Genomic DNA, 27,080 nt, shown 5'->3' on the forward strand with positions numbered 1-27,080 from the left:
TTTTTTCCTCTTCCTCTTTTCGCTCTCCGCCCGTGCTTTTTTTCCTTCCCTTCCTTACAAGGTGACTGAGATAGTTTTCCCTCGACTTTTAACCCACAAAGCGCGAGCGACAAGAGATTCCTTCGCGTAACTTCCTCCGTCATTTTCAGCCGTTATAAAGGCTCTTCGCCATTTTAAAGGCTCTTCGGAGGAGCGTTAAAACATTTCTTCTTTCTAAAGTTTTTAAAATAACGTAGCAAGAATGGCCAAAGTCTCTTGAATTTATAAAATCTTTTAATTAGCTCTTTCTCTCTCTCTCTCTCTCTCTCTCTCTCTCTCTCTTTCTCTCTCTCTCTCTCTCTCTCTCTCTCCGTTAATATTTTCTCCGGGGAAAAAGTTTCCCTTTAAATTCGTCACGAATTAAACCGCGTCACGGTTCGAGGAGTCCCGCGCTCTTTGTACGTCCACCGAGATGCACAGAAATTCCTCGGCGGATTAAGCGGAGTGCGCGCTCTCACCTGCCCGCGCGGCGCGTCGTTAAAGTCTTGTTACTGTCCCTTTCTGCATCTATTTTACGGTTATGTCGCAAGCGTCGTGGGTTGCGTCACGAAATGCGCGCGCGCGCGCGCGCGCGCGTTCTCCTCGCGCTGTTGAAATCCGGCGCGAGATCGTTCTCGAGCGTCTGGGAAATTCGTTTCGATCGAGCGACGTTTCGAGTGGCCGTCGGAAGACGCGGCTTACGCGTGCTCTTTCTTGGCCACTCGTGGGAGGAGACGCGGTCGCGTCTCTGTCAAGGCCCACCGCGTATTCTTATCGAGGTATCCTACATCGGCGGATCCGCGCCGAGGTCGCGCGGAAGGCAGCGCGGTTTCTCGCGATCGTTTCTCGCTCGAAAATCGCGCGTGGCTCGCGCGGAATGCGCGATCGAAATGCGCGAACGTCCGAGTGGGACGAAGGGACAGACTCCTCCCACCGGACAGAGTGGCTCCCGAGAATCGTCTGGTTCTCGACTTCCCCGAGGAATCTCGGGAATTCCATACACGTAAACTTCCACTTGGCGAAGAACACACTTTCGTAGGCTCTTTGTAGACTCTTCTCTTTACGACATTGTCGTGTTACTACGATTTCGGTTCGATACGATTTATTATGTGTTTTTTTGTATTTATCACTCGTATATATTTTAATTTATTTTTATACCGCATTTCGTTCGATTCGGCTATCAGAGTTACGATAGAGTTTGACGTCAATAACGACGTAAAACAATAATGTCGCTCTTATCGGGGCTATTTTTATGGGCGAACTGATCGACGCGAATTGGTCGATCCTTTTATTATACATGTGCGGCCGGAGCTCCATTTGTCAGTGTCTCGTTTATCGGCGTGACGTCGAGTCGAGTGGTGAACTTCCTCAACGACGATGTCAGACACTTGATACCTGTTTCGATCATCTGTTTCGTAGATCGGAGGTCGATAACCTCTTATCCTTTATATTTAAACTTCCAACGATCTAATCTACATACGTGAATGCACGAATCATTACACGGTAGATTTATCACTTTTATTATCTTCATTCACGTTTTATCTGTTAATTCTGCGTACGATCTTTGGCAGGTAAAAAGCCGGGAAATTAACTGATACTCTAAAGATAAAGATAAATGTCTTTGAATATATGTTTGCGTAATGAGGAAACTTTAAGGATAACATTTCGTAGAATTATTCATTAATACTGATTCTTATTAACGTAATTGAAAATTACTCGCCGAGCTCGCCGATGAAGCTGATGGATTTCTCAAATCGTAATATTTTATTTCTACTAAATCTGTAAACATCTGGAAACGAGATTTAACGAGATTATAATATCTGGGAAGAATTGCCTGTTTTAAATGACAACGTTCCGCTTGAGGAGCTTGTGGGAAGGAGAAATCTTGCGCTTTGTTTCATTTTCACTGGCACTTAGCGTTCTGCGTGCGGTACATTGCCGCTTTTAGAAAGATTTCAGAAATACTATTCCGGGCTCCTTCCCCTGCCTACAGAGATTCAATTCTATTGTACGGGTATATATCCATTTCGTGTTTATTCGCTCGTTACAAACGTAGCGATTGAATTCGTATCGCGAGGCGGTGAGAGTGCAATGATTCGCGCGTTCTCAACGGCTCGGACGCTCGGAGAACGTCGAATCCCCGAGATCCATTTTCACTCTCTCGCTCGTTGCTTAAGCGTGATCGAGCCTCCAGAGAATTCTAAGAACAAAGAATCTCGGCTCTGGTTTTAAGTTTAATCTAAATTTTTTTCTCGAAAATTAAAAAGAACGCCAGCTGTATCATTTGCCGGCTTTCTCTCTAAATAAGCGAAATATGACGAAATGTAAAGAAAATTTTCCACAATTTTCTGAATAAATCCTTATAAATTCGATAAATCGATGTGAATCACAAAAACACGTCACATTTTTTCCGACACGATAATTTATTTGCGGGTCATCGGTCATAAAATGATCGAAGAAAAGTTAGGATGTCATTGGATTGTATGGAAATATTTTTCGATGTCGTAGATCGAAATAAAACTGCACTGTCGGTACACAAAGGAATATCGCTATTTCTAACACGCGGATTGCGTACGTCTTTTGATTTGTGTAGATTGGATCCCTCGTATCATATCTTTCTCATCCTTACACATTTCATTGTAAATGCCTTCTGCATCGAGGAATATCGGGCGGCTATATTTATCTGTTGAAACCCTCGTTTCTTTGGCGCTACGTATTCGAGGTATCGTCGCCGTCGGTGCCCGCGTAATCTCGGTTCGCAGCGCGGCGCGACCGTGATAAATAAATAAATGGCGGACGGAGATAGGCGACGAAGAAATGGACCACGGGCGGACGAGCGATAAACCTCTCTCCCCTCGCCGGCCTCTTTTCCCCGCAGCGTATCATTTCGAGCGGATTTGTAGGCGGAACCTTCGCGCGTCCGCAAATAAGCCGACGTGTTGCCTATTATAGATACGCGATTACATTATGCATTCCATTATGCGGCGAGCCCGCCGCGAAAAAGCGGCGGATTCTGCTTCTCCGGCGGTTATGTAACCGGAGTCTATTCGCGAGTGATCGCGGCGGATCGATGTGTTATAATTGCTGTTATAATTGCGTTTTGTCCTCGTGCATTATTGAGAGAGAGACCCCGGTGAGAGAACTCGCGGGCCGTGGCGCTAGATTTCGATAACGTCACGCCGATGATTAATCGGCGCGGTCGCGATTATTAAGTGCCGGCATGTTGCGTCGCGTTGCGTTCGCACACACGAGGGGCGGGGGGGGGGGGGGGAAGGGAAGGGGGGAGACGGACTTATCGCGTAATACACGACTCGTCTCTTTTGTTTCCGTACTGCGGAGAGCGGAGCTAATCTACAAGCTTGACGACAAATACGCGCGATGTCTTCGCGAGCGGCTCGTCGCGGCGGTGACGAGGAACGGTGAGAAAATGCGGTTTCGTCATGCGGGACGACATTGTTCTACACCTCTCGCACTCTCGTTCGCGAAACGAACCTACTCATCGAGTGTTGACTTTGCGTGCACGCCACTCATTAACTACTCTTACAAGTTAACTACTCTTGTACCGAGTCCCGGAGAAGCTATTAACCTCTCGCGGGGATGCGCAGCATAAATGTCAAATCTCTCGAAAATTATTACGTGACGGTCGTGATAAATGTAACATTAACGAGGGGATCCGATTTGTTTACTTACTCGATGTCAATTTATTCGATTCGATTCGATTGTTCTTTTATATTTTTATATTGGAAAATATTGCGACTTTAATTGATGAATTACATGTAGAAAAATTTAATACATTTTGGCAATGTAGCAGAAATTTTATTATTGTTAAATTAACGTGGAATTTAATTAATTGTATAAATATGTATAAGACTATGTCGTATTGATATAAAATTATCTTACACACACACATATATATATATATATATATATATATATATGCGATTTGAGAAATTGTTAGAATACTTGAACAAAATATTAATTATAAGATCCTTCTACGTAAACATTGTAACACGAACGATACGTCCCGTGTTAAACGTAGAATTTTTGGCAACGTAAAAAAAAAGCGGCGTGATATTATTTAACGCTTTCACGCTTGCAACGTATCACCAGTGACAAAAACAGTTGTTGTGCAAACACTAAACGGTAGTGAAAGTATTAAATAAGTTTGCTGACGTTTCTTAATTCCGTCTAATCATAAATAATTGTCGTTTCTCGCTTTTTTGACGGCTGCAATTTTACAATCGTGGTTTACGAAACGATTTTATAAAACCAGTTGTGGTCGATTTTATTGATATCGGATTATATGAAAATAGCGGACACGCGCTCGGATCTCGTGTGCAAGCGTAGTTTTATGGGCCGATATCTTTCTCGCCTGATAGAACAGGAGATATATTTTACGCAGGCACGATTCGCGATCGGCTCTACAGAACATTCACTCGCATTTTGTGTGTGTGTGTGTGTGTGTGTGTGTGTGTGTGTGTGTGTGTGTGTGGGGTGTGTGTGGGGTGTGTGTGTGTGTGTGTGTGTGTGTGTGTGTGTGTGTGTGTGGGGTGTGTGTGTGTGTGTGTGTGTGTGTGTGTGTGTGTGTGTGTGTGTGTGTGTGTGTGTGTGTGTGTTTCTGATGGCAATCAAACGTCAGCGTAAGAAACGATAAAATCGAGAGAAAATACCGAAACTTTATGAGAGTTATGAAAAACGTTATGAAAAATGACGCGGGTTTATTGGACCAGATATAAATTAAGAGATTACGAGCGTAGTTATTATATAATTACAAAAAAAAAACTTTCAAAATATTGCCCGCGCGCGGTAAGCCAGAGCCATTGAAATTTCTTTAAGCCAATTATAGCCGTGCCTTTTTTGCATCGATGAGAGATAAACTTGAATTAGAGAATTTGAGACTGTTCACCAGTTAATTATACACATATATGATTAAGTTAGTCATTATCATTATCACTACATCGATCTTTATTATTCAAATAATAAATATCTCATGGTAATTTATTAAAATATTTTAATTAAAGTATAGTGTTTTAAGTACCCTAATTAAATATGCGGTTGAAAATAAATGTCAGGAATAATACGTGACATTAACGAGCATTGTAACCCAGTTTAAACAATCTTTTGTCTGTACATTTATTAATATTTAGTTTCGCAAGATTTTTAACTTTTTACTATTCTTAATATTTTTTATTCTATTTCCTACTTTCTAAAATTACAAAAAAATTTCTATTATATACATTTTGATCTGCGAGACCGTTACGAATTAAAAATCACATCGATTCGAAATGAAGAATTAACACACACACACACACACACACACACACACACACACACACACACACACACACACACACACATCGTTTCCTTGTGTCATATGAAATTATTAAAGAGTCTCTTTCTCTCCTAATATCGAAAGCGAAACGAGAGGTGCCATGTCGCGAGGCGAAGGGGAGATCTACTTCCTGGTTGCTATAACGTTCGCTTTCTTTGTTTCGTTTGAGAGCGAGATCTCTGCGGGGCGGGAAAAAGGCCGGCTCGCGCGCGCGCGCGCGCACACGTCGTGCGCTCATCGCGTGAAAGTACGAGCCCAGTTTATCTGACCGACAATGCTGCGGTATTACGGCTGCGCCAACGTCAGAACCCGATGCTTACCGCGAACGTGACCTTTTTCTGGTATTTAGAATAGTCAAGGCATTTGCAGAGGATACCCTCGCCGCGCTCTCTCGCCGCGCTTGCGAATCAATCTTCCATGGCATTCTTTCCCGGAATGGCATTAATGACGGGTGATGACAGAAGGAGCGACGTGCCGTCGCACTTCGTCGTCGTCCTCGCGAAATTCTCCCTCGCCGCTCGGCGGTAGAATTTTCTCGCCGCGGATTTTCCTCCGGCGCGATTTACGCCTTTGGCGCTTCGCAAGCAAAATTGAATATATCTAACGACGTGGAAGAATTAACTTAATGCATACGTGTTTTACGTTTCACTATACCCGTTTTACTATACCCGTTTTAAACATTTCCAATGCTTACTACGCGGCGCCTCGTGGAATCGATATCGTGATGAATGAGAGAAACACGCACGCAACGAAGTCATGCCGCAATGCAAATAATGTAAGAAAACTCTGTTCGAGGTAATTATATCCATATCGGATTATTATCAAGATTCGCAGCCAGTTGCATAAGTGCTCGTAACGTTACCGGTGGTTTGTCATGGCTGCTGCAATTTATACCGGACATATTGTCATTCATACGATCGAGTCACACACATAAAAACTTAAATTCTCTGCTGCTTGCTTCTCGAAGAACTGTAATATGTAATGTAACCCAAGAATGTTCAGATAAGAACTATTTTAAATTAATTATTAACGCGTATATTTAAGAAATAAATATATTTCGCAAAATCATCTTGAAAAATGTAACGTCGCCGCGAATTTCTCTGTTATATAAATATTGTCGTGTAGGAAAGCATTTTTTTCTAAAATATTGCAAATTTGTGTCTATCTCCGGATCTCCGGAAATTCGCGCGTTATATCGAGGAAGAAAAGGCGCCGCCGAAGAGAGAGAGAGAGGGGGGGGGAGGGGGCCGCGAAAATATCGCGTATCCCGGCCGTAAAGTGAATAAAGTCGCTATAGCCGCTATAAAGGCTATAGATAATGACTCGCGCGGTGTAATCGTCGAGAGGGGAAAAAAAAAGGAAAAAAAAAAATCACGGTAGAAATCGCGTTCGGCGTACGATCGTCGCGCCGCTCGATTTCGAGTGCCGTGCGATCGATCGACAAATTGATAACGACACGGAGTTATGCTAATGGACAAATCGTTGTCGTTCGTGGGATTCCGAAGGCATCTCGCGCAACTCGTGCCGTCGAGTAAAACCCGCGCACGAGGACGTGCATTCACGCAAGTCCTCGACGGCTTTGTGCAATGTTGCCTACGTCGTAACGATCGCCGGGGCTAATTAGGCTCCCGGAGTGTTTTAATTCAATCGGCCGCTTTAGTTAGCTCCATTTTTGGCGACGTTGGTATCGTTTGTTTTAGCCATTTGGGACTAATGGACAGCGAGACACGGCCCGTGAGTGAGTTACGAACGGATGCCATGAATTTTTCTTTTTCTTCGCAGAAGAAAGAATTGATCTTAAATCAAGACGATATACTTTCATGAGATTATGATCTTCCTTGGAAATTTTAGTCTTGATTTGATTTGATTGAATTGATGCGTATCGATGCGAATATAGATATTCTCGTGTAAGAATGTTATAATTTTTATGTAGAAGATTTTTAGTCTTGAGTCAAGTCAAGACTAAAACTTTTAAGAAGGTTATTATATTCTTGCTTATATATGAGGACATTTATCTTGATTTAAGACTAATTTTTTTCTTGCGACTCTGACCTGAAAAGATAACGTGTATTTATGATTAATTGCTGCGAATCACTTTGAGTAAGTGCGTTACAATGCTGATCTATTTTTTTTTATTTTCATTAATAAAAACAATGCGCGATCTTAATGCAAGAAATCCTTCGTATTTAGTACACGGTAGGTTTAATACATTTAAATATTTCTGAGATAATATTTTCTTTACGGGATGTAGGCTATATCTGATATTAAATAAAATATTTCAAAAATCTTATATATTGAAATATTTACAAAACAATGGCTGGATTTGTATTAGTTTTCTGACCACGCATTTATTGAAAAATTTGCGAAACTGCTGAGTCAAGTTTTAATTATTCACAATTAGTTTTTCAGTCAGCTTTGTTTATACTATATTATAATTACAAAAATTACAAAATTTGCTCCAAGATAAAATACTGTTGAATATTTTATTCGCCCAAGTCCAACAGACTGAATGTAAAATATTATCAGAGACTTTTTTTGTAAACAAGCCAATTGTAATTTATTCTGTTAATTTTATATAAACTTGTTGCTCTTTGATTAATTCTTAAATACCATAAAACATTCTCTGCAGAATGGATAATAAATACAATTTTAGCTGTTACTAAAACATACAGATGTACGCATGGATATGCGTAAAATCTTATTTATTAGAGGGATGATCCGATTCGTAGAATATCAATTTATTACGAAAAATTGAAACGTGAAACGTTCGACATAATGGAAATCGCGTAATCTTTTACGATCTCTTACGCGCATCGCGCTACTTGTACTAAGCTCGAATGCTATTGCACCAGAGGTCGTACATCGAAATCGTCCCGTCACGTACGATGACAAGCAAAATGAAACTCAAGGAGTCGCCTTTCACGAAGTGTTTACGGTAGTGGAAACAAGACGTCGTCTTACTTTGACACGTTGTTTACGGGGCAGGCAATCTGATTCTGTTATACGGCTATGCTTCTCAGGAGTTTGAATGAAACTTAACCGAAACCGCCGCTTTGCGGAAATCGGAAAGTTTTGAGATACATTTAAGATACATTACAAGCGGTATAATATAACGCGGAATGTATCTTACCGTTTTTTGTAACTTGATATAAATACAACGAGATAATTATACTCGCACATTTATAAAATTCATAAAATAATTATACTTATTTTTTAAAATACGGAATAAAGTATAAAATATGTATTTATATTATACCTTGGGTACAGGGTATTATTATTATTATTATTATTATTGTAGAACTTGTTGAATAATTATTTTAATTTTTATACTAATTATTTAATAACTGTAATAGATATAATGATGTAATGATAACTGTGACGATAAATTACACGTTACGGATCAAGTCATTTATTTTTATAATAATGTATTCCGTAATATTACCTAATGTATCTTATTCTATAATAATCGCGGGATAATTCAAGTTATTAAGAGATTATTATTTTCAGAAATATTTGACTTGCATTATGCGTGGCATCTGTTGTCCGTTATCACGGATACCGAGTTACGCAACTAAAACGAAACGCGAACACGGGCGACGTTTAAAATATGCGGGGTCGAGCACGAGCAACGAGCAGCTCGTCACGGGCGTGCCTCATATTGTTCCTTACAATTATACAATTTGACGTTTTTCGGCCTGGCGCGTACTCACACCACTAGACGCGGCACCAATTTCACCGGTCGTGATCAATCGCAGAATAAATCGCGCGGATATCATTGAAATCGTACATGTAGAGGCATTATAATTTCGCACGGAACCGGATACCCGGCCGGGGATTTTTGCATTCGTTTTACAAGACGGCGAAGGTCGCGCCGCGCGCGAAATGACGCCGCGCCTCTGATTGTTTTTTTTGCAGGCGTTATAAAGATCCCTTGTGATGGCAGGCTATATATCGCAGAAAGTGAGTGGGAAGAAATGGAGACAGATAGACAAACACACAGAGAGAGAGAGAGAGAGAGAGAGAGAGAGAGAGAGAGAGAGAGAAAGAGAGAGAGAGTTTTTATTAATATTCTAGGGCGAGCCCTCTAAAAAACATATAAAAAAAGCAAATCAGAAAATAGAGAATGACAAAAACAAAAAGAAAAAAGAAATAAAAATAAGTATATAAATTGCAAAGAACAGTATAAAATGAAATAGAGAGGACGGCAAACGATAAAGAGAGGGGAAAGAGAGGGAGGGAGAGGGAGAGAGAGAGAGAGAGAGAGAGAGAGAGAGAGAGAGAGAACTCCGAGAAATGGAACTTGTCTCCGAGCCAGCTTTCATCCTGTTGCATTTACGGATTTTGCGATGTGTATAGATCGATTGCCATTGTTTCACTTCGGACTTCCCCGTTGCCAGAAATACGGTCGTGTCTCCCGCCTGGTGCCGTCGTTTTATTGCGACGTTACGTTTCCACCATTAGTCACTGCGATCCCTCCCACTGACAAAATTGGGCTATTACCAATTCGCGCGTGTGTGCGCGCCTCACGTTCGTTTAAAAGGAAGCAACCGAAGACGCGAACGCACGCAATTCTTTCTAACTGCAAATTCGCATCAAGTAATTTATCATCGCTGTTATTCCTTGATTGGAAAGATGTAATAACGATCGTGTAACTGAATAAGAAGGGAATACCCAACGCGCGTTTCCACAAGATCACACATTATTATCAAAATTATTTTATCACGATACGTTATTATTAAACAGAGATGAATATATATATATATATATATATATATATATACACATTTAACTTTCTTCATCATCGTCATCGTCGCCGTCGTCGAAAAAATACGCGAGTGACTATGAATGTCTTCGGTAATCTTGAAGATGGATATTGGAAAGACTTCCAGCGAAAATTACTATGATTAATGTCGCTTTGACTTGAAGATACTGAAATGATATTACGCAACTTTCAGGAAGAATATTAGACATTGCTTGGTGGGGAAAAGAAAAACAGAAGTATTGCATTCAGATAGTGAATTTAAATGTAAATTTTACATTAAAACGGATATCTGTCAGTAAATAACAATCAGCCCACTTTGCACAAAGATAATTTTTTTCATAAATTAGATAAGGATTCAACTCTCCCTCCCCCCTCCTCTCTCTCTCTCTCTCTCTCTCTCTCTCTCTCTCTCTCTCTCTCTTCTCTCACTTTCGCTCTTGCTCTTTTGTAGTTAGAAATTATGCTTTACGCATTAATGTGCATTGTTTCTTAATGGCATAAATCTTGCGACATTTATTTTACGCCACTTCGAAACTTACTGCCCACGACCAGCCGTCGTTTTTTTTTTTTTTTTTTTTCTTTCTTTCTGGATACCGATTGCCAAGCTCGCTTGGACGGAAGTCTGATAATCGCATATGCGTCAACAACATTCATGCTTGTGTGCGCCGCTGTGTTACGCAAGCCGAAGTTTTTTCAACCGTAAAGACTGGACCTCGGGATAACTACGAGGCTACGTAGCTTAAATCGATAATCAAATATACATACTTGCGGCCGTTCTTACATTGCTGATATCGGATAAAGAGTGACGCACAACGAGTATTTTCATTACGAGTTATCTCCATTGATACTTTCACGCCAAGCTGTTTAGGAACCACTTTAAAAAAATCCGCACGCTACCGCAACTTTAATCGTCAAAAATTATACGTTCCGACGAAAATTATTAATAATTAACGGCAAGTACGGCAATAATATAGTGGCAACGAATTTTATACGATTAACAACTCTCGCATTGGCGATACTCGCGAGTATTTCCTTCGAGAAGCGTACAACCGCGAAATCGAATATCAAGTAACGTGACTACTTGTTGAAAATAATGTTAATAAAAGTCGACGGTACGGAAATTTTTCTTTCGCATAAAATATTACACAATGGAAATCGCGTGAATTTGCGAGTATTTTTATTATACGTTATACACGGCCATTTTATATCGGCATTCCTCATATCTCGGCGAGATTCCTCCTCAGCAGGCGAAATATACGCGTTTTCGCGACGGGTCTTCCGATATATACAAAGTGTTTCGATCGTTTCGCGGATTCTTTGATGCTTCCTCATAGTCACAGGTGCTCTTTCCGGTATCTTTAGAATCGGTGCCCCTAACGCAAACGTCACACCGGGTGACGTAGAAGATTAATGCGAGTCGGAGCATTCCGACATGCGACGATGTTCGCCCACTGCGTTTACGATTGGCTCATGGCACAGATGGAGGATGCGCGATGATAATTTTAGACATTAGCGTCATTTTCTGTGTGTGTGTATGTGTGTGTGTGTGTGTGTCAGTGGGTCATCCTTATCTCGCGGAAACGCATTTTCTCGCGGAATGCGCGACCGACCTTCCGAAACAGCGAAGGCGTCGACCGCGAAATCGACGCGACAAAAAGCGGTCGATGATCCGCGGATGTTCCGAGTAAGATTATGTTACTTTTAGTAAACATCCGCTTCAACATCCGCTTTGAAATTCTGTTCACGAAGGCGGAAATATCAAAGATTCTCATCTTTGAAATTTACATGACAATTGCTGTTTAAAACTTATCGATATTTAATTCTTAAAACTGACATTTCCGGAAAAAAAATATTTCGTTGAAATATCATTTTTGAGTGTAATCCCAATTGTAACATTACATTTAAAAATTTTACAAATTATATCTGTTTGTTTGTATGTATATATATATATATATATATATATATATATATATAAAATATATATAAAAATATTTTTAATCTTTACAGAAATTTTTTAAAAGGATAAAAAAGCAAAAGAGCTTAATGTAATGTCAATCCAGGAAGATAGATAGTAACACTTTAAAAGATCAGTGATATCGAGCCGAGATTGAATTAATCTATCGAGCATAGTCCAATCTAACTTTGATTTCACACTGTCATTAATCTCATAATAAGCTGCAATGTAAGGAGTAAAATTTTATTTCTCATACGCGATATCGCCGTTATTATCGCAGAAAATTATCGTCAAGCTAAAAGCCTTATCGCTGATTAGTTGCTATTTTGATTCACTACACTGGTCTCACACTCGCGCGATTTTAAAAACATGAGTCTTGAATGCGTTTTTTTTCTTTTTTTTTTTTTTTTTCTAGTCTTTTAATTCTCCGCTTAATTATCCGCGTTGATACCAGAAAATTACCCCGGTAACAGGGTGAATTTTTTTTTGTGTATCTCGATCGGGTAACCGGATATTATTTTTACGTTACCGCGCGTACTTGATCATGAAATTAATTTGTGTGAACTCGGCTGCATGAGAAAAATTGCCGCTTGTTTTATAGTTTGTTTGTCAGACGTCAGTCGTTAGCGGGCGCTTCGTGAATATAAATTTATCCGGTTGGATAATATACGCTCGCAGAAATGTCACTTGATCCTTCGAATACGGATACTGCTCCTTCCCTTTCGCCATTTCCTGTCCTTGGTCGTTCTCTCTCTCTCTCTCTCTCTCTCTCTCTCTCTCTCTCTCTCTCTCTCTCTCCCCCTTCGCGTTCGAAAGTTTGATCATGGGCTTCCCTTTCTTCCGAAAGGTCGCTGATCAACCTCGACCAGATGCATCCACTCGGAAAAGGGATGCTGACGATGAAATCGTACAAGGCTGTCCTCTTATAAACTGGACTCCCTCTCGTCCCTCCACCTCTCTTTCTTCCCTTCTCTCTCCCTCCTTTCTTCTCGACTCGCCCAACGTCGTTAATGCAAGGGGACTCGTTAATTGGCTGTCGAGTAATTTTCCTCGGCTTCATTTTAACCTCCGAGACGAATCATAGATTCTATGAATCTATTCTGGTAACCTACTTCGATCTCACGAGAAGTTTTGTACATCAAATAATCTGTTTTTTTTTTCTGTTTTAATTTTTTCTTTTTGGTAATCTAATTTTTTGCGTTTCTCGTTATATTTTTCCAATTCAATTCTTTTACAGACAATTTTTTAATTAAATATGAAAATGTATTAAATGTATTAAATTAATATTCCTCGATTTATTAAATTTATTATAAGTGAAATTAATTGTAAACTTTAGGAAAATTATTGACGTCTCGTGTACAATTTAAAATTGAACGGTGAAATCATTATCGGATTTCTTCATCTTTTCATTTCAAAATTATATTTAATCAGCAATAATACGCAGTTGTTTTAAATGCTTTTCGTCAATATGTTTCACTCTCCACATCGATTGTAATTAAAATTGTTTCGTATATCAGATGAAATCAGATGGAATTGGAAAGAATTTAATCCTAAAAATGATACAAGTGGATGTGACTGTTAATAAAAAGTATCCTTGACGTGAATATCGTAACGAATAATTGGACTTAAGGAATTTAAAACAAAAAAACTAAAAAACAAAGCAATTAATAACAGTGAGATAATTAGTCTGCGATACTCCGTGCCGATATTGCACGACCGAGTCATTGGAAGTCTGATTGATATGCACGGCAACTATTTTTGGAGAAATGTAATCATTAAATGTATAAGTACATTAAAGATTTAAAGAAACATGTTGATCCCATGACATGATGATGATAAAGAAACATGTTGTTAACTTTTGACCTTTGAATCAAAAACTTGAGCACGATTGGTCCTCTTCGATATCCCGTAACAATGATTAGAAAAAAAGATAAAAAGATTCGCTATAGAAATGAACAGACAATATTGTAGCGTAAATATTTTTTATTAACACATATCTCGGCAGTATATTATCGAGAACACACTCGGCGCGGAACGTATCATAAATTTAAAATATCTCGAGTTCTCTGGATTTTTACAAGGCTCACGCGATAGCCAGCTTCTATTTAAAGACCATTCGCGTGATCACTTAAGTTCGAAATATTTCGAACTGTAAAATATAAAAAAAAAAGGACAGAGAGTTTAGACGATACAAATTATTTTTTTTTATCAAGTTTTTTATTAAACGAAATTTCAAATTTTTTATGTTTGTCCGATTAGAAGATAGCACGAAGAATGTGTAATACACATTCTCGTGTGTTATTTATATAGAGATACGAAAAAAGCTTCGCGATAAAATATCGAGCAGCTTAGTAATAATCAATAATATTATATCATTTCAATCCATTCGCGTAATTTGATTAAAACGTGTATTATGCTTTCCAAATGACTATAATTAAGTAAGAAAGCGCGAAAATTGTTGCGTAATTATGTAATATAATAATTTTTATGATAATACAATTATTGCAACTGTAGACGGATGATTAATCATTAAATAATTTATAATTCGAGACTTCTGAAATCGTAAATAGCGGGAATGCGCTTTGCATCATTTGCGACGATCGAAAGAAATCGAGCGTCGTGAATAACAACAATATCGCCAATCTTTCAAAATTAATGAATGTTTAAATGTCTGTTAATTACAATGTTGTCGTTTGGCCTGATATACTAGAGGTTATACGTTTTCGATAAAGCGCAAACAGCACAAAGGTTGCTAATGGTATCGTCGTAATATTATTTGTTAACAAGAAACAACACGGATAAGCGCTCGAATTATCCTCTTCGATTATTTTCTAAAATCTGCACTATAGGAAATGTAATCGTACGAATTATACCTTACATAATTTACACACACACACACACACACACACACACACACACACACACACACAAAAGTCTGATATTATAAAATACTTGTATTATTAAAAAAACCATCAACGATTGATTGCTAGAAAGACTCAGTTTTTTGTTATTTGGAAAGCGATTCTCACTCAAAATTATTTTGAGCGAGAATGATTCTTTTGTATGTAGACTCTTCTTTCAATCATAAGTCTATTTATATTCGAAATTGAATTTATAAGGTATCGGCGTTGAAAGAGTAATTGATTTAGCAGAGGTCAAAGGCGAAATATCATGCGTCGCAATAATGTCACATGTTTTAAGCAAATTATGTATGAAATATTGAAAAACACAGTGAGAATGTTAAATCAAATAATTCTCGACATTCTCTTCAATATCGATAATTTTACTCATTTGTTTATCACACGTGCGATTTTATTTGAACATTTATAGTTAATTTTTAAGACAAATAATGAGAGAGAAATGGGTTGCGTTGACAATATTTTTTTTCCAAATTTTTTAAGATAACTCGTTTCTATAAAAAAATTTGTAATGAAAACAAAATTAATATAAATTGAATATCCATTTTTGAGAACTGTCCTCAACAGCTGGATGCAATAACGAAGAACATTTTTTAATAATATACCAGTCCAATATTACACCATATGTAATATTTAATAACTTATGACTGTATTTATTGACAATATTTGTATAAGCTAAGTATAAATATTACTTTAAGTAATATTGACAAATATTAAAATGTGCCATAGAGTATTAACTAAAATGTTTATGCCGTAGACATGTCCGAATTAATTTTCACGTATATTTATCTTTTCTCTCTCTCTCTCTCTCTCTCTCTCTCTCTCTCTTTCTCTCTCTTTCTCTCTCAAGTTTAATCGTTGATATTAAAAATTGCGTTCTATTTTGAAACTTATAATGAAATTTATATTGTTACATGATAATATTTAAAACTCCGTTAACAAGTGCTATCCACATCGTGCGTCATTCTTTTGCGCAGCTTCACGTGTTTCCCACTCACGTGACGGATTCCACAAGGAAGAAGACTTGCGAGGATGACGGGAGGGTGGGGGGGGGGTCGAAGGACGGCAAAAGTCTCGACAAAGCTCCTTACAGTATTACATACTGTTTAACCCGACTCTCTCTCTCTCTCAAAGCCGAAGTCTTAAAGGCGAAACGTCACTTTTAGCATTTAATACTCGACAATTGTAATGCTCAACAAAGCAGCTCGTCGGGAGAAAACACGCTGCGTGGTTTACGACAAAAGCGCATCTGTCGCGTTACGTTAAACGACGTTGCTAATATCCGCGCCATTTTTTCGTGCGACCTTATCGGCGCCGGTTTTGAATCGGTGGAAAACACGCGCAAACGCTACGCATTGTTACGGAAACAGAATTAATGCCGCGAAAATAGAAGAATTAACAATGGCGCGTCATCGTGCTCTCGCACGGCCAATGTGGATAAATCATAGATTTACCCGTGAATTTACCGCCGCTCGTCCGTCGATGACACGTACAAACGTACTTTATCCGCGACACTTTCTCGTCGAGGCTAACGGGCTCTCGAGATGTCTCGATACTTCATGCTCCGAGCGATCCAGTCGTTTCTAGTCGTTACGTAATCACGAAATAAATTATCATTCCACCGCGCGGCATATTTTATATAGCATATCCTATGTTTATCCGGTGTGTATATGTGTGCGCGTGTATTCGTTTTATATATATATGTTTACAGAGAATTATCATCGTAATTGTTTGGAGATATCGTTTGAAACGTCACGTAGCATAAATTAGCTATAAATACAGGAAAAGAGTGGTTTTATTGAAATATCTGAAAATTTAATCAGATATAAATCTGGAAATAATTTCGTTGGAATATCAAAAATAATTATGTAGGATAGTTAAATATAATAATATTATAAAAATATCATAATTTGAACCTAATAATTAGTCCTAGTACTAGTCCTAGTAATTAAGTTTAATAGCAACATTATTTTTAAATCCGCCCAAATTTTTAGTAAAACTGTGTTTTCTGTGAAAAAGAAAATTTAATTTATTCGAGACTAAAAAATTATTTTTTTATTCTTAAAAATATGATTAAAAGCAAAATATATCCTTTTTATACTGCATCAATAAATTATTTTATGCGATGGTCGCACGAAATTATTCAAGAAAGTTGCGATAACATCGCAACTTCAGATATTTGCTCTATTAATAAACGTAATTTAACTAAATTGCGCGTACTTAATAATGAAACTACAAACTCAACCATCGCGAAGAATCTCACGTTGAAAATTAACTAGTAATACAGAACAAATTTGGCTTCGTTATACGCAACCTCCGACTCCATTTTCGTTTCCGTCAACTTTCCAATGAGCGTAAATCTGCTCAAATCAATTTGGAAACGAAATATACTTCATCTTATTCGGCACATTTTCGATTCTTCGCTACCTTGATGAAACATTAAGAAAAAAATATTTTATCGCATTGTTCTGTTGTATGATCTTGGAACAAGAGTCTTGGTAACGGAAAGAGTAGTACTTTGGTGTTTCAATTTGCAGTGAGACAAACTTCATCAACCAACAAGAGTTTGCCTAACCTCGACAAGGTCGCCGCGTTTCCTTCAAAGCTCCTTCAGGATTTCTCTCTCTTTCCTCCAAGAACACCTTTTTCTCGTCCCCTACGAATTTGCGCGACAGTCCCTTTTCGCCTTCCTTTCTCCGTACTAGTCGTTCCCTTGCCAAACCGGTCGATGTCGTTTTTCCTCCACCCTCCCTCTTTCCTGTCCATGCATTCTCCTCTCCCTACGCCATCACATCAGCGTGAGTTATATTTTGCGAAAATAAGAGGGACGAGCTCGATCCAACGTGACGTCAATGATTCGGCTTCGGTTAATTATTAATTTAATCGTTGGGCCGTTGGGTCTCAATGGCTTTCTTTCCTATGCATGTGCGACCGTCTCTGTCTGTGAATTTGACTGTTTTTTTTTCTGCCTTCAATATCTTCATTTAGAGATCTAACCTTGTGCACGAAATTCCTTCCGACGTTAATATAAATTTTTCATTTCTGTGGTCTTTGTCGAAAGAATGAAAGAATATTTATCAAGTTTTGAAAAGTACTAAATAACAAAGAAATATACTTTTTTTAATCTGACTACTCTGACTCCGATTCTTATTTTTCGAAAAATTGATGGAAATGATTTTATCTTGACTCAATTAGCAATTTAGATTTAACTCCACGATTGATTCTATAGGATCTAAACTGTTTTACATTAAAATAAATAGTAGCCATACGAGTTTTTTTTTTTTATAAATTTTTTTTGTGAAGTATAATTATTCTTGTAGAATAATAATATATATCTTGAAGAAGAAGAAGTATATATATATAGAATAAAATATTACCTTAATAAAAAGAAGAATTTCAAAACAAAATATCGAAAAGAAATCTTTACAACTTCAATCCTAAGTTCTGGTTTCACATTGAAACACTTTGGCATTCGTTTGGGTTAAAAGTTATATGCTAATAATGCTATGCTATAATTTATGATAATCGATGCGTTTAATATTGTAACTGTCGGTTATGTCGTGTTATCTCGCGTTACATTACAAAGATCTAATAAAATGAAGTTTAAGGACTCAATTGAATGTCACAACGTACTCTGTCTCGCAGCTGCACGATTCTCGTATAATCGGTAAAATCAGTTTTGCGCAAAATTTGAAAATTCTAATCTCCGAAAATAGCACGTGCGTTCGACGAGCGCATATATAAAATTATATTCGACATGATATAAACAAAACGATTATGTAACGTGTCGTTGATAGATTCAGAGCTGATTTCTCTCCTTAAAATTTCACACGCGCGTCAGAGTTCTCTCGCGCAATCTCTGTGTGAAATTTTCATGTCGAATCCTTTAGCAATTCTATTAAGGGAAAAGTAGGCAACAAATTTGTTTATCCATGTTCGAGATAGCGAAACGGATGCACGAGACGGATTTAACTTTTAGATACGCGACGCCTCAGCAAATCGGGACGTGTTTACGACCGGGGAATTATCCGGGCGGCGAGATAGTTTTATACGTGGAAAAATTACGGCGAGTCGCCGCGATAAGCCGCTCCGCGAGAATCGGAGGGAAAAAAAAAGGGTACGAGACACGTGACGCGGGAGTGGGACGTATCGACGCGAGTCAACGCTAGTCAACGCACCGAAGATCAATGACCAATGACGTCACGTTTGGTTCTCGCGTTGCTCGTGCACCCGTGTGCACGTAACCGCTCACATTACCACATACTCGCGTGCACGCGCGCGTGCGCACCACACACACACACACACACACACACACACACGCGCGCGCGCGTGCGCACCCGGATCATCTCCACATGCGGCCCGCATACACACGTATTGCGGTAATAAAGTGTGTACGAGAGAGATGCTGGTTTCATCTCGGTCGTCTCGTTTCTTTTTCTCAATCCGCATCAGATCTGCCATTTCGCTGTCAGCGAGTTCTCGTATTTCTCCTCTCGCGCTTCGTAATATTGCCCTTTTTCTCTTTTCTCTCTCTCTCTCTCTCTCTCTCTCTCTCTCTCTCTCTCTCTCTCTCCCTCCCCATCTATCATGCATGTTTTCTTACGTCATCGGAAAAATTAATCTTATATATGAGCTCGCGAAAATCCATGTGATTTGTCCAAGACACCCAATATTCGGGTTTTAAATCTGATACGATTTTGAATGTCTTTTTATTACTGAATTTTTTTTTTATGTGGATATTTTATTATATCGCGATACCGTCGTAATTTCCTGTATTAAGATCAACGAATTATCTCGCTTTCCTTTGTAAAAGTAGTTTTATTCATAAATTGTGGGTAATGTATTTATGAAATATAACGCTTAACCATATTCTCCTGCATATGCAGTTGTAAAGCGTGGAAATTAGAAGCGGCTCGCAACACTCATTTCCTAGGCGCACTTCCCCTCCCCCCCTCCCTCTCTTCTCTCTCCTCTTTCTCCTTCTCTCAGTTTACACTTTATATGAGAAAGAAGCGCACGTTGATGATACTCTCATCATGCTGACGATATTCCCACGTGGACGTAATTTTACATTCTACAGCAATCCCGGTGAAAACCGGTCGTTTATGTGTAATCCACGCGTAGATTATCTAAACTATTATTTCATACCGGTCTCGGGCATCTATGCAGAAACAATAAAGGCGCGCGTGGGATATCCAAGGGAGAGCCTCGAGCTTATATGTGAGAAATGTCGCGGATCAGATTTTTTTTTTTTTTTTTTTTTTTTTTCATTTCAAAATTGTGTGACGTCTCGTTATCCCAGATATATCTTTGTACTTACCGCGTCACATAAAAAAATCTGTCGTTATGACACAGTCGTCTCACGCAACGCTTTCAAATGTAACATCGACTTCAACAGCACGACAATTCTTCATCACGGATTATTGATAAGTAAGATCGTCAAAGTGTTCAATAGAATAAATATCCGATAAATGCCGGTGTCAAGGAAAGGAAGTTCAAGACTGAAAACTTGAATAAGTCAAGTAGATTGACGCTCGAGTAAGTCAAGTAGATTGAGTTTTCCATCTGGTTTCGTTTCAAGAAAGCTAGGGGTCTTCGTGGATGTCCGCGAGGTCAAAAGAGAAATTCATCATTAATAACATTATCGCGTTCATGATAAGTAAATATGCTGAGTACCAGAGGCGCGACACAGGCTCACGGATGGATTTAATTCATTATTCTTTTTCTTTTTTTTTCCAGACGAACGACTTACGCACCTTTGTATTTGATGTATAATTTTAATTTTCAGCAAATTCGTGAATTGCGTGCCAACGCGAGGGAAACTTTCTACCGCATTGTCTTTCTATCATTCAATCTGAGGCACTTTACTTAATGTTTTCGACGTGATTACAGTGTCTCGCGCGTTTTCCATTACAACAACACGGTTATATGAGACATGCCACGACGTGATAATAAACGAACAAAGTGTAAGAATGATGATGCGTACAAAGAACAAATAGAAATCGAGAATAATGTACGGTAATTTAGCATAAACAATAGATTTTAATAAACTGACGCGCGGCGTCCACAGTGACTTCTCTCTCGTGAAATTAAAAAACTTTCGGAGACGCTGCTCAAAACGAGGTGAAACTTTATTCAAGCGACTCCCGTTAATGTTTCTCTCAATAAATTTTTGAGACATCGGATCTGCCCCGTTTTCCATTTTTCCACTCGCAACCAGCGGACTAACTCTACCCTTCGAAACTATTTCGCGCGTATGTTTCACTTTGCTCCCCGTGCGTTTCATTTTCATTTTTCGATTCGCGCGTCACGGGGGGCTGTCTGTAGATCGTTGAAAACACAATGACGAGCGGGGATTCCCGGATGCGCGCGATCGCGAAATCGAAACACCCCCCCCCCCTCCCCTTCCTCCCCTCTCACCCTCGCCCCCCTTGTTCTGCGTTCCGCAACCGCGTGCATAACCGCCGATGCACCCGATGCGGCACCGGCTGGCGGTGCGGGTGCAACGACCCCCGCGGCACGAAACTGGGACATCCTCGGCTCTTCTGCGACGTCGTCCCTAGTCGAGTATACAGTCGGTGACCCCGTTTTCCAGTTACGGCGACGACGACCGCGGTGCGCGTCGCGTCCGGACGAAGGCCGAATATTCATTTCGATTTTCATTCCTCCTCTTCCGCCGGAGCGCGGAAAAGCGGAAGCCGCGAGATGCCTCGAGAGATCGGAACGATTTCGAGCACCGCCATCCGTTTTCGCCAACATTAACGATGAAATCTTTAGCGACATTATTCGAAATTTTTCCATACGTTAATTAAACTCGCTTTGATACACGTTGGAAATTTTCAATATATTCTTTTTGAAGTTTTCGTTTGTTAAGAATTTTGACATATTTTAGATTATAGAGCTATTTAATAGATATTTGTAGATTTGAAGCTTTTTGAGGATTAATATTATGGCTAAGGAATATTTAGTTTGGAATGAGGAAAAGTGAAATTTCAGCAAATAGAAGTATATTTTTGTAAATTTATAAAATATATTATCTGTTTCTCAATGATGCGTTAAGTATCTTTATTCAATATTTTTTAAAAATGTCAAAAAGCGAAAGAAACTTGATGGACTATTTCAAGCTGTAATATTACTCTCTCGTTTACAAGCCTAATCTTTTGAAGCATTTGCGAGTCGTCCACTTTTCCTCGCAACCAGTGTGTTTGACGATAAATATTTGGAAAACGTAAGAAGGATAAAGTATTCAATTACGTCTTTCCTACGAAGGATCTGAAATTGTCTAAGTGCATGACAATTGGCCATTCAGTCGAGAGAAAGTGGGCGAATTACCGCGAGGTACTTGTGTAGGTCGACTCATACTTTCGACGCGACACGACGGGTCAAGCCAACATAGCTGTCGACGCAGCTGTCAAGACGTCCTTCCTTTTCTCCTTCAGTTACCACCTGCGCGTCCTTCGGCCGATCCTGTGTGTTACAGGCATCGGAGTGAAACCGACGTCTACACTCGGTAGCATTTCCGCATTGTCTGCCGTTCTTCTATTCTTTGGATGTATCGCGCTGGGGTGTTCGAACGGTAATAGATTGAAGAATTCTTTTTCCCCAGTTTATCTCGGGATACATTGACCGAACCCGTCCGAGGTCGATAATTTGCGCCCATCAACATCGTTTGACGTCACGCAACGCCTGGCGATTTTCTCCGAACAGGATGACGTCCCCATGAAGGGTGATCACGGGCGTGTAACGAATTTTCTTTTAATAATCATAGGTTCCTTGGCGAGTCATGTGAGAAAATGAAATTGCGTTTTTTACGCTCTCGAGAGGAAACTTTAATCAACTTTGTTCACATCCTGCTGAAAAATATGGAGAGCTTACCAGAGAAGTTTACCACGCGCAATAATTCCAATTGACGCTACAGTGTAAAATTTGTGGATCGGGTTTTGCTTTCAATTAGCAAATCAATCTCTCTCAATCACTCCTGCGCTATCAGGTTGATATTGATTGCGAGCGGTGAAACTTTTGAACATCCTCAACTCAATGGCTCGTTCCAATCCGTGCAGAAACAAAAGGAAATTGCATGTTCTGCCTGAAATTGCTGGAAATTGCTGCTCCCAGAGTTGTGGGAATCGACGCGATTGCGCTGAATCCGGATCAAGCTGGCAAGGACGAACAATCACGAACGGATGTTTACGAGCACGAACGAGCGCTCGTTTAACTATTCGTAACTCTTTTTCCTTTGACGTGTCGACAGAAGATGAAACCATACGAATTTATTCGCGACGCTATCCACGCTGTCCGTCGAAGCAAATTCGTTCGCGTTCGTTCGCGCTCGTTTGCTTCGTCTGGATTTGGACACACGTTCGTGCTGTAAATTCGGGAAGAACGGAAGTACGCGCAACTGGTAACACGCTACATCGCAAAAGTGCACCCACATTCGACATTCTTGTCGTTATCGGACTTGGGCGGCTGGGAACCGAATCGCGTGACGAGCCGCGACTCGGTGTCGCCTACGTTACTATCGTTAAACGCGATGATAACTGCGTGTCTCGCGTGTCTCCGTGAAATCCGTTTAAATCCGTCAAATCCTGTCCCAACCCCATATGTCCCATTAAAAATAGAATGAAGAATCAAGTGGAGACGAGATGACGTGAAAAGAAAAATTTCTTTTTGTTGATTTTTTTGTTTTAACTCTTCATTTTCGTTTCTGCACGGAGTCCAAAGTGAGTCGCTTTCTTCTGCGAACGCCGAGTTCGTAATTTTGAGTTCTTCTCTCGAGCGTTTCCTCCGAGCGGTCATTTCATTTCAAAGTACGTTCACTTCTTATCCCACAAAATCATGACGCAGCGACTTGCTTGACGTTACAAATGGAAAAGTTTCCGCAAACTGCCGTTTGTTAGTGATACATGAATCACGCACGCCTTGTAGTAACACGCCATAGCATATCATTTAGCTCTCAGTGTACCGCTAGAGTAGAGTCTATAGCCGCGGTGACTATACCTTGCAATCTTTGCGATCTTGCTTGAATCCTTCATAGCTTGCGTGCTATTAACTTTTATTGCGAGTAATCTAATTCTTTTGCTGCGCAATTTACATGGCCATAACAATTCGTATCTTCCGATATGCATCTTCTGACACAGGGTCGATCGATCTTTTTTTTCTCTTAATTCTTTTTTATGAATTTTACTACTGACGACATTCTAGATATTTTTCTCGAAGAAAATCTGATTCGTTAAAGAGAGCAAAAAGTTATTCTCTTATATAATTCTAAACCTCTGAGTTTGCTCTTCTCATCAACGCAAAATAAATATTTATTAAAGTTATAAAAAAAATGTAACTGTGATAATGAAATATGCATTTCTACGAAATATATTTGATTCTTCTTATTAATTATACGATGCTTCATCAGGTTATACATGATTAAAATTTCATTTCTGTATTTAAATAAATCTTATTTCCTACAAATAAATTTTTAGATATTTTTCTCAATGTATTTTCCAAAACATATTAAATATAATTACATATCTCTCCGCTAAATAAGAGCGCTGACCAATATTTATAACAAAAAGATAACAGATGACCTTGCTTGTCAGGATAAGATCTTAAGTGTTCCATAATTTTTCATTTTTCTCAATTGAACTTAAATATATATATATATAAATATTTTCAATATTTATAATCCGCTCGACAAAATCATTCGCCTCGTCTCCTCCGTATCGGAGTTCGTTTTATCTGACGTTTTCTTCCTTATTGAAATCCAACTTCTTTCCCCATCACGCAGGCACGCGGATCGATCGCGGGTGTGATGCACACTCGACATTAAATCGTCTCTCAGCCGTCTCGTGGATGGTATCTTATTACCTGCACGATAAGAAAGCCTCGTGTGCCCGGGCATGTGTCGGATGATGACTCGTAGCGGCAATTTTTCCAAGCCGCGCGGCGTCTCACGTTCCCGGACAATGTAGGCCAGCGAATGAGAGACGCTTCGCGCGAAACGGATTGACAGCGTAGCGCGCGCGAGGGGCGGGTGGGTGAGGGGGGGGGGGAGAGGGGGAGAGGAGAGCACACCCGCGATAGATGCGCCTCTTAAATTCTTTAACATGTCGATGCGCGATCAATTATTTATCAGCTCCTCGCCGCGCCGCGTCGCGCGTCTATAGATCCGCCGCTGGCGATTCGATAGCAAGAGGCAACTATAAGCTCCTCGTCGATGGAGTCGTTCGGCGGCGAGCCGTTGGCTCCACGCCGCAGTTCTCGCGATCGTTGATCCGTCCCGAAATATTCATTCCTCTCTCGGCTAGCTCGAACGCCACCCTCCCCCGCGCGTGCGACGGCGACGTCGGTCGCCAAAGGTCAGGGTCGAAATTGATGAGACGAGAGAAATACGGCGGTCCCCGGTGCGAACGCGGTGGTCCATTAACGACATTTCTCGTCGTTAATTTCACAGAGGTGAAACGAAAACGTGATGATCGGCCGATGCGTAGGCCGTAGAACGCGCGTTCTATATGCTATCTATAATCTGGTAACGCGATATCGTTTGGGGGAATTGGCTCGTACGCGGATGTGATGACCTAGTGTGCAGGTGTGTTAGATAATGCTAACGTATAAGCGCTGATTGAACTTCCCAGTCGATAACCTCGGTTCTATTATAAATACGTCGTGTCTCTCACATCGGCTCGTGATGCCCTTTTCCGTCATAATTGAACTCCATTAGGAGGAATCGCGATCGACTGTGGCGCGACGACGCGCCTCGCACGATGACGCGATAAACGCGCGGAGAAATTTGTCGAGTCTCAAGTTATTACACTGGGAGACCTTGCCAGTATCCCCGGCTAGCGCATGCACGCTAGTGCGGCCTCTGCCAGAATTTGAATCACGCGGAAACGATGCGCTCCGACGTCTCTCCGGGACGGAGATATATGCCGAGTCTCCCTCTCGGCCAACCGTATCTCCCTGACCGTCTCTCCGGGACGGAGATATATGCCGAGTCTCCCTCTCGGACAACCGTATCTCCCCGACTTCCATCGCGCTCTTGTCAACAAGTATGTAACGCCCGATTGCGCATATCGCGTCGCCCGCATATATCGCGGCGATGTAAGACAAGCGATGTACGTACTCGGCACTCTGTTTGCACGCCGATACGTATCGCGGGATGGAGAATCGAGTCACGACGAAACATGCAGCAGAAAGAGAAAGATATAAGGAAAGTACACATCTGTGTATGAATGAGTGAAATAGGAGTGAAGGATATATATGTTCGTAATCGTGACTCGATTCTTTGTTTTACAAGACATATTGGTGCGCGCGCGCGCGCGCGCGCGCGCGCGCGCGCGCGCGCGTGTGTGTGTGTGTGTGTGTGTGTATATTATTAAATTACAAATACATGTAATATAAGTAACACATACATGATACATAAAGAATTTTTATGATAGTTTATTTTTTATGAGTTATTGATGTTGCAATTAAAATTAAGAGTGTTGTGAATTTGAAAAAATTAAATTTTTTAATAATAAGCGAATAATACACACGAGAACAGTTTTGCTGGCAAATCTAAAAATTTGACCAGGTACAAAATAATGGGTCTGAAAATAATTTCGTTGAACCATTAAAATTATTATATAGAATGCTTATATGTGATAATAATACTGCAAAAATTTTTAATCTTCTGGCAATCAAATTTAAACGTCGTACATAATAATTTTGAAAACCAAACAAAATTATTTTCAGATCCGTCTGTATCTGAATAAATTTTTAAATTCACCAGCAAAATTATTTTCAGATCCGTCTGTATTTGATCAAATTTTTAAATTCGCCAGCAAAATTATTCTTTTCGTGCAGGCAATTTGTTTATTTTTATTCGATTGAAAAAATCGATATTGTATATTTTAATAAAATTTTAATGATAATTTTTAACTGGGTATGATTGAACGCGCGTGATATTCAACGTGTGTGGTATTATTATGATGAAGCGCGATATGAGCAAATATATATTGTAGGGAGAAGAGAGAGAGAATTGGTTATTCTGTGGCGACGACACGTCGAGGCAGACACGACACGTAATACTCGTAATTGCAATCGTAATATCGCGTATGTACGAAT

General features: G+C 39.8%; 1 protein-coding gene across 2 annotated transcripts in view; it reads left to right on the top strand.

Annotated features, from left to right (window-relative positions):
- The window catches only part of LOC105426003 (terminal nucleotidyltransferase 5C), a 114,836-nt gene that overhangs the window by 66,837 nt on the left and 20,919 nt on the right, over positions 1-27,080 (top strand). The window lies entirely within an intron of this gene.

Source organism: Pogonomyrmex barbatus, unplaced genomic scaffold, assembly GCF_055798465.1.
Source record: "Pogonomyrmex barbatus isolate J1 unplaced genomic scaffold, ASM5579846v1 scaffold8, whole genome shotgun sequence".
Lineage (NCBI taxonomy): Eukaryota > Metazoa > Arthropoda > Insecta > Hymenoptera > Formicidae > Pogonomyrmex > Pogonomyrmex barbatus.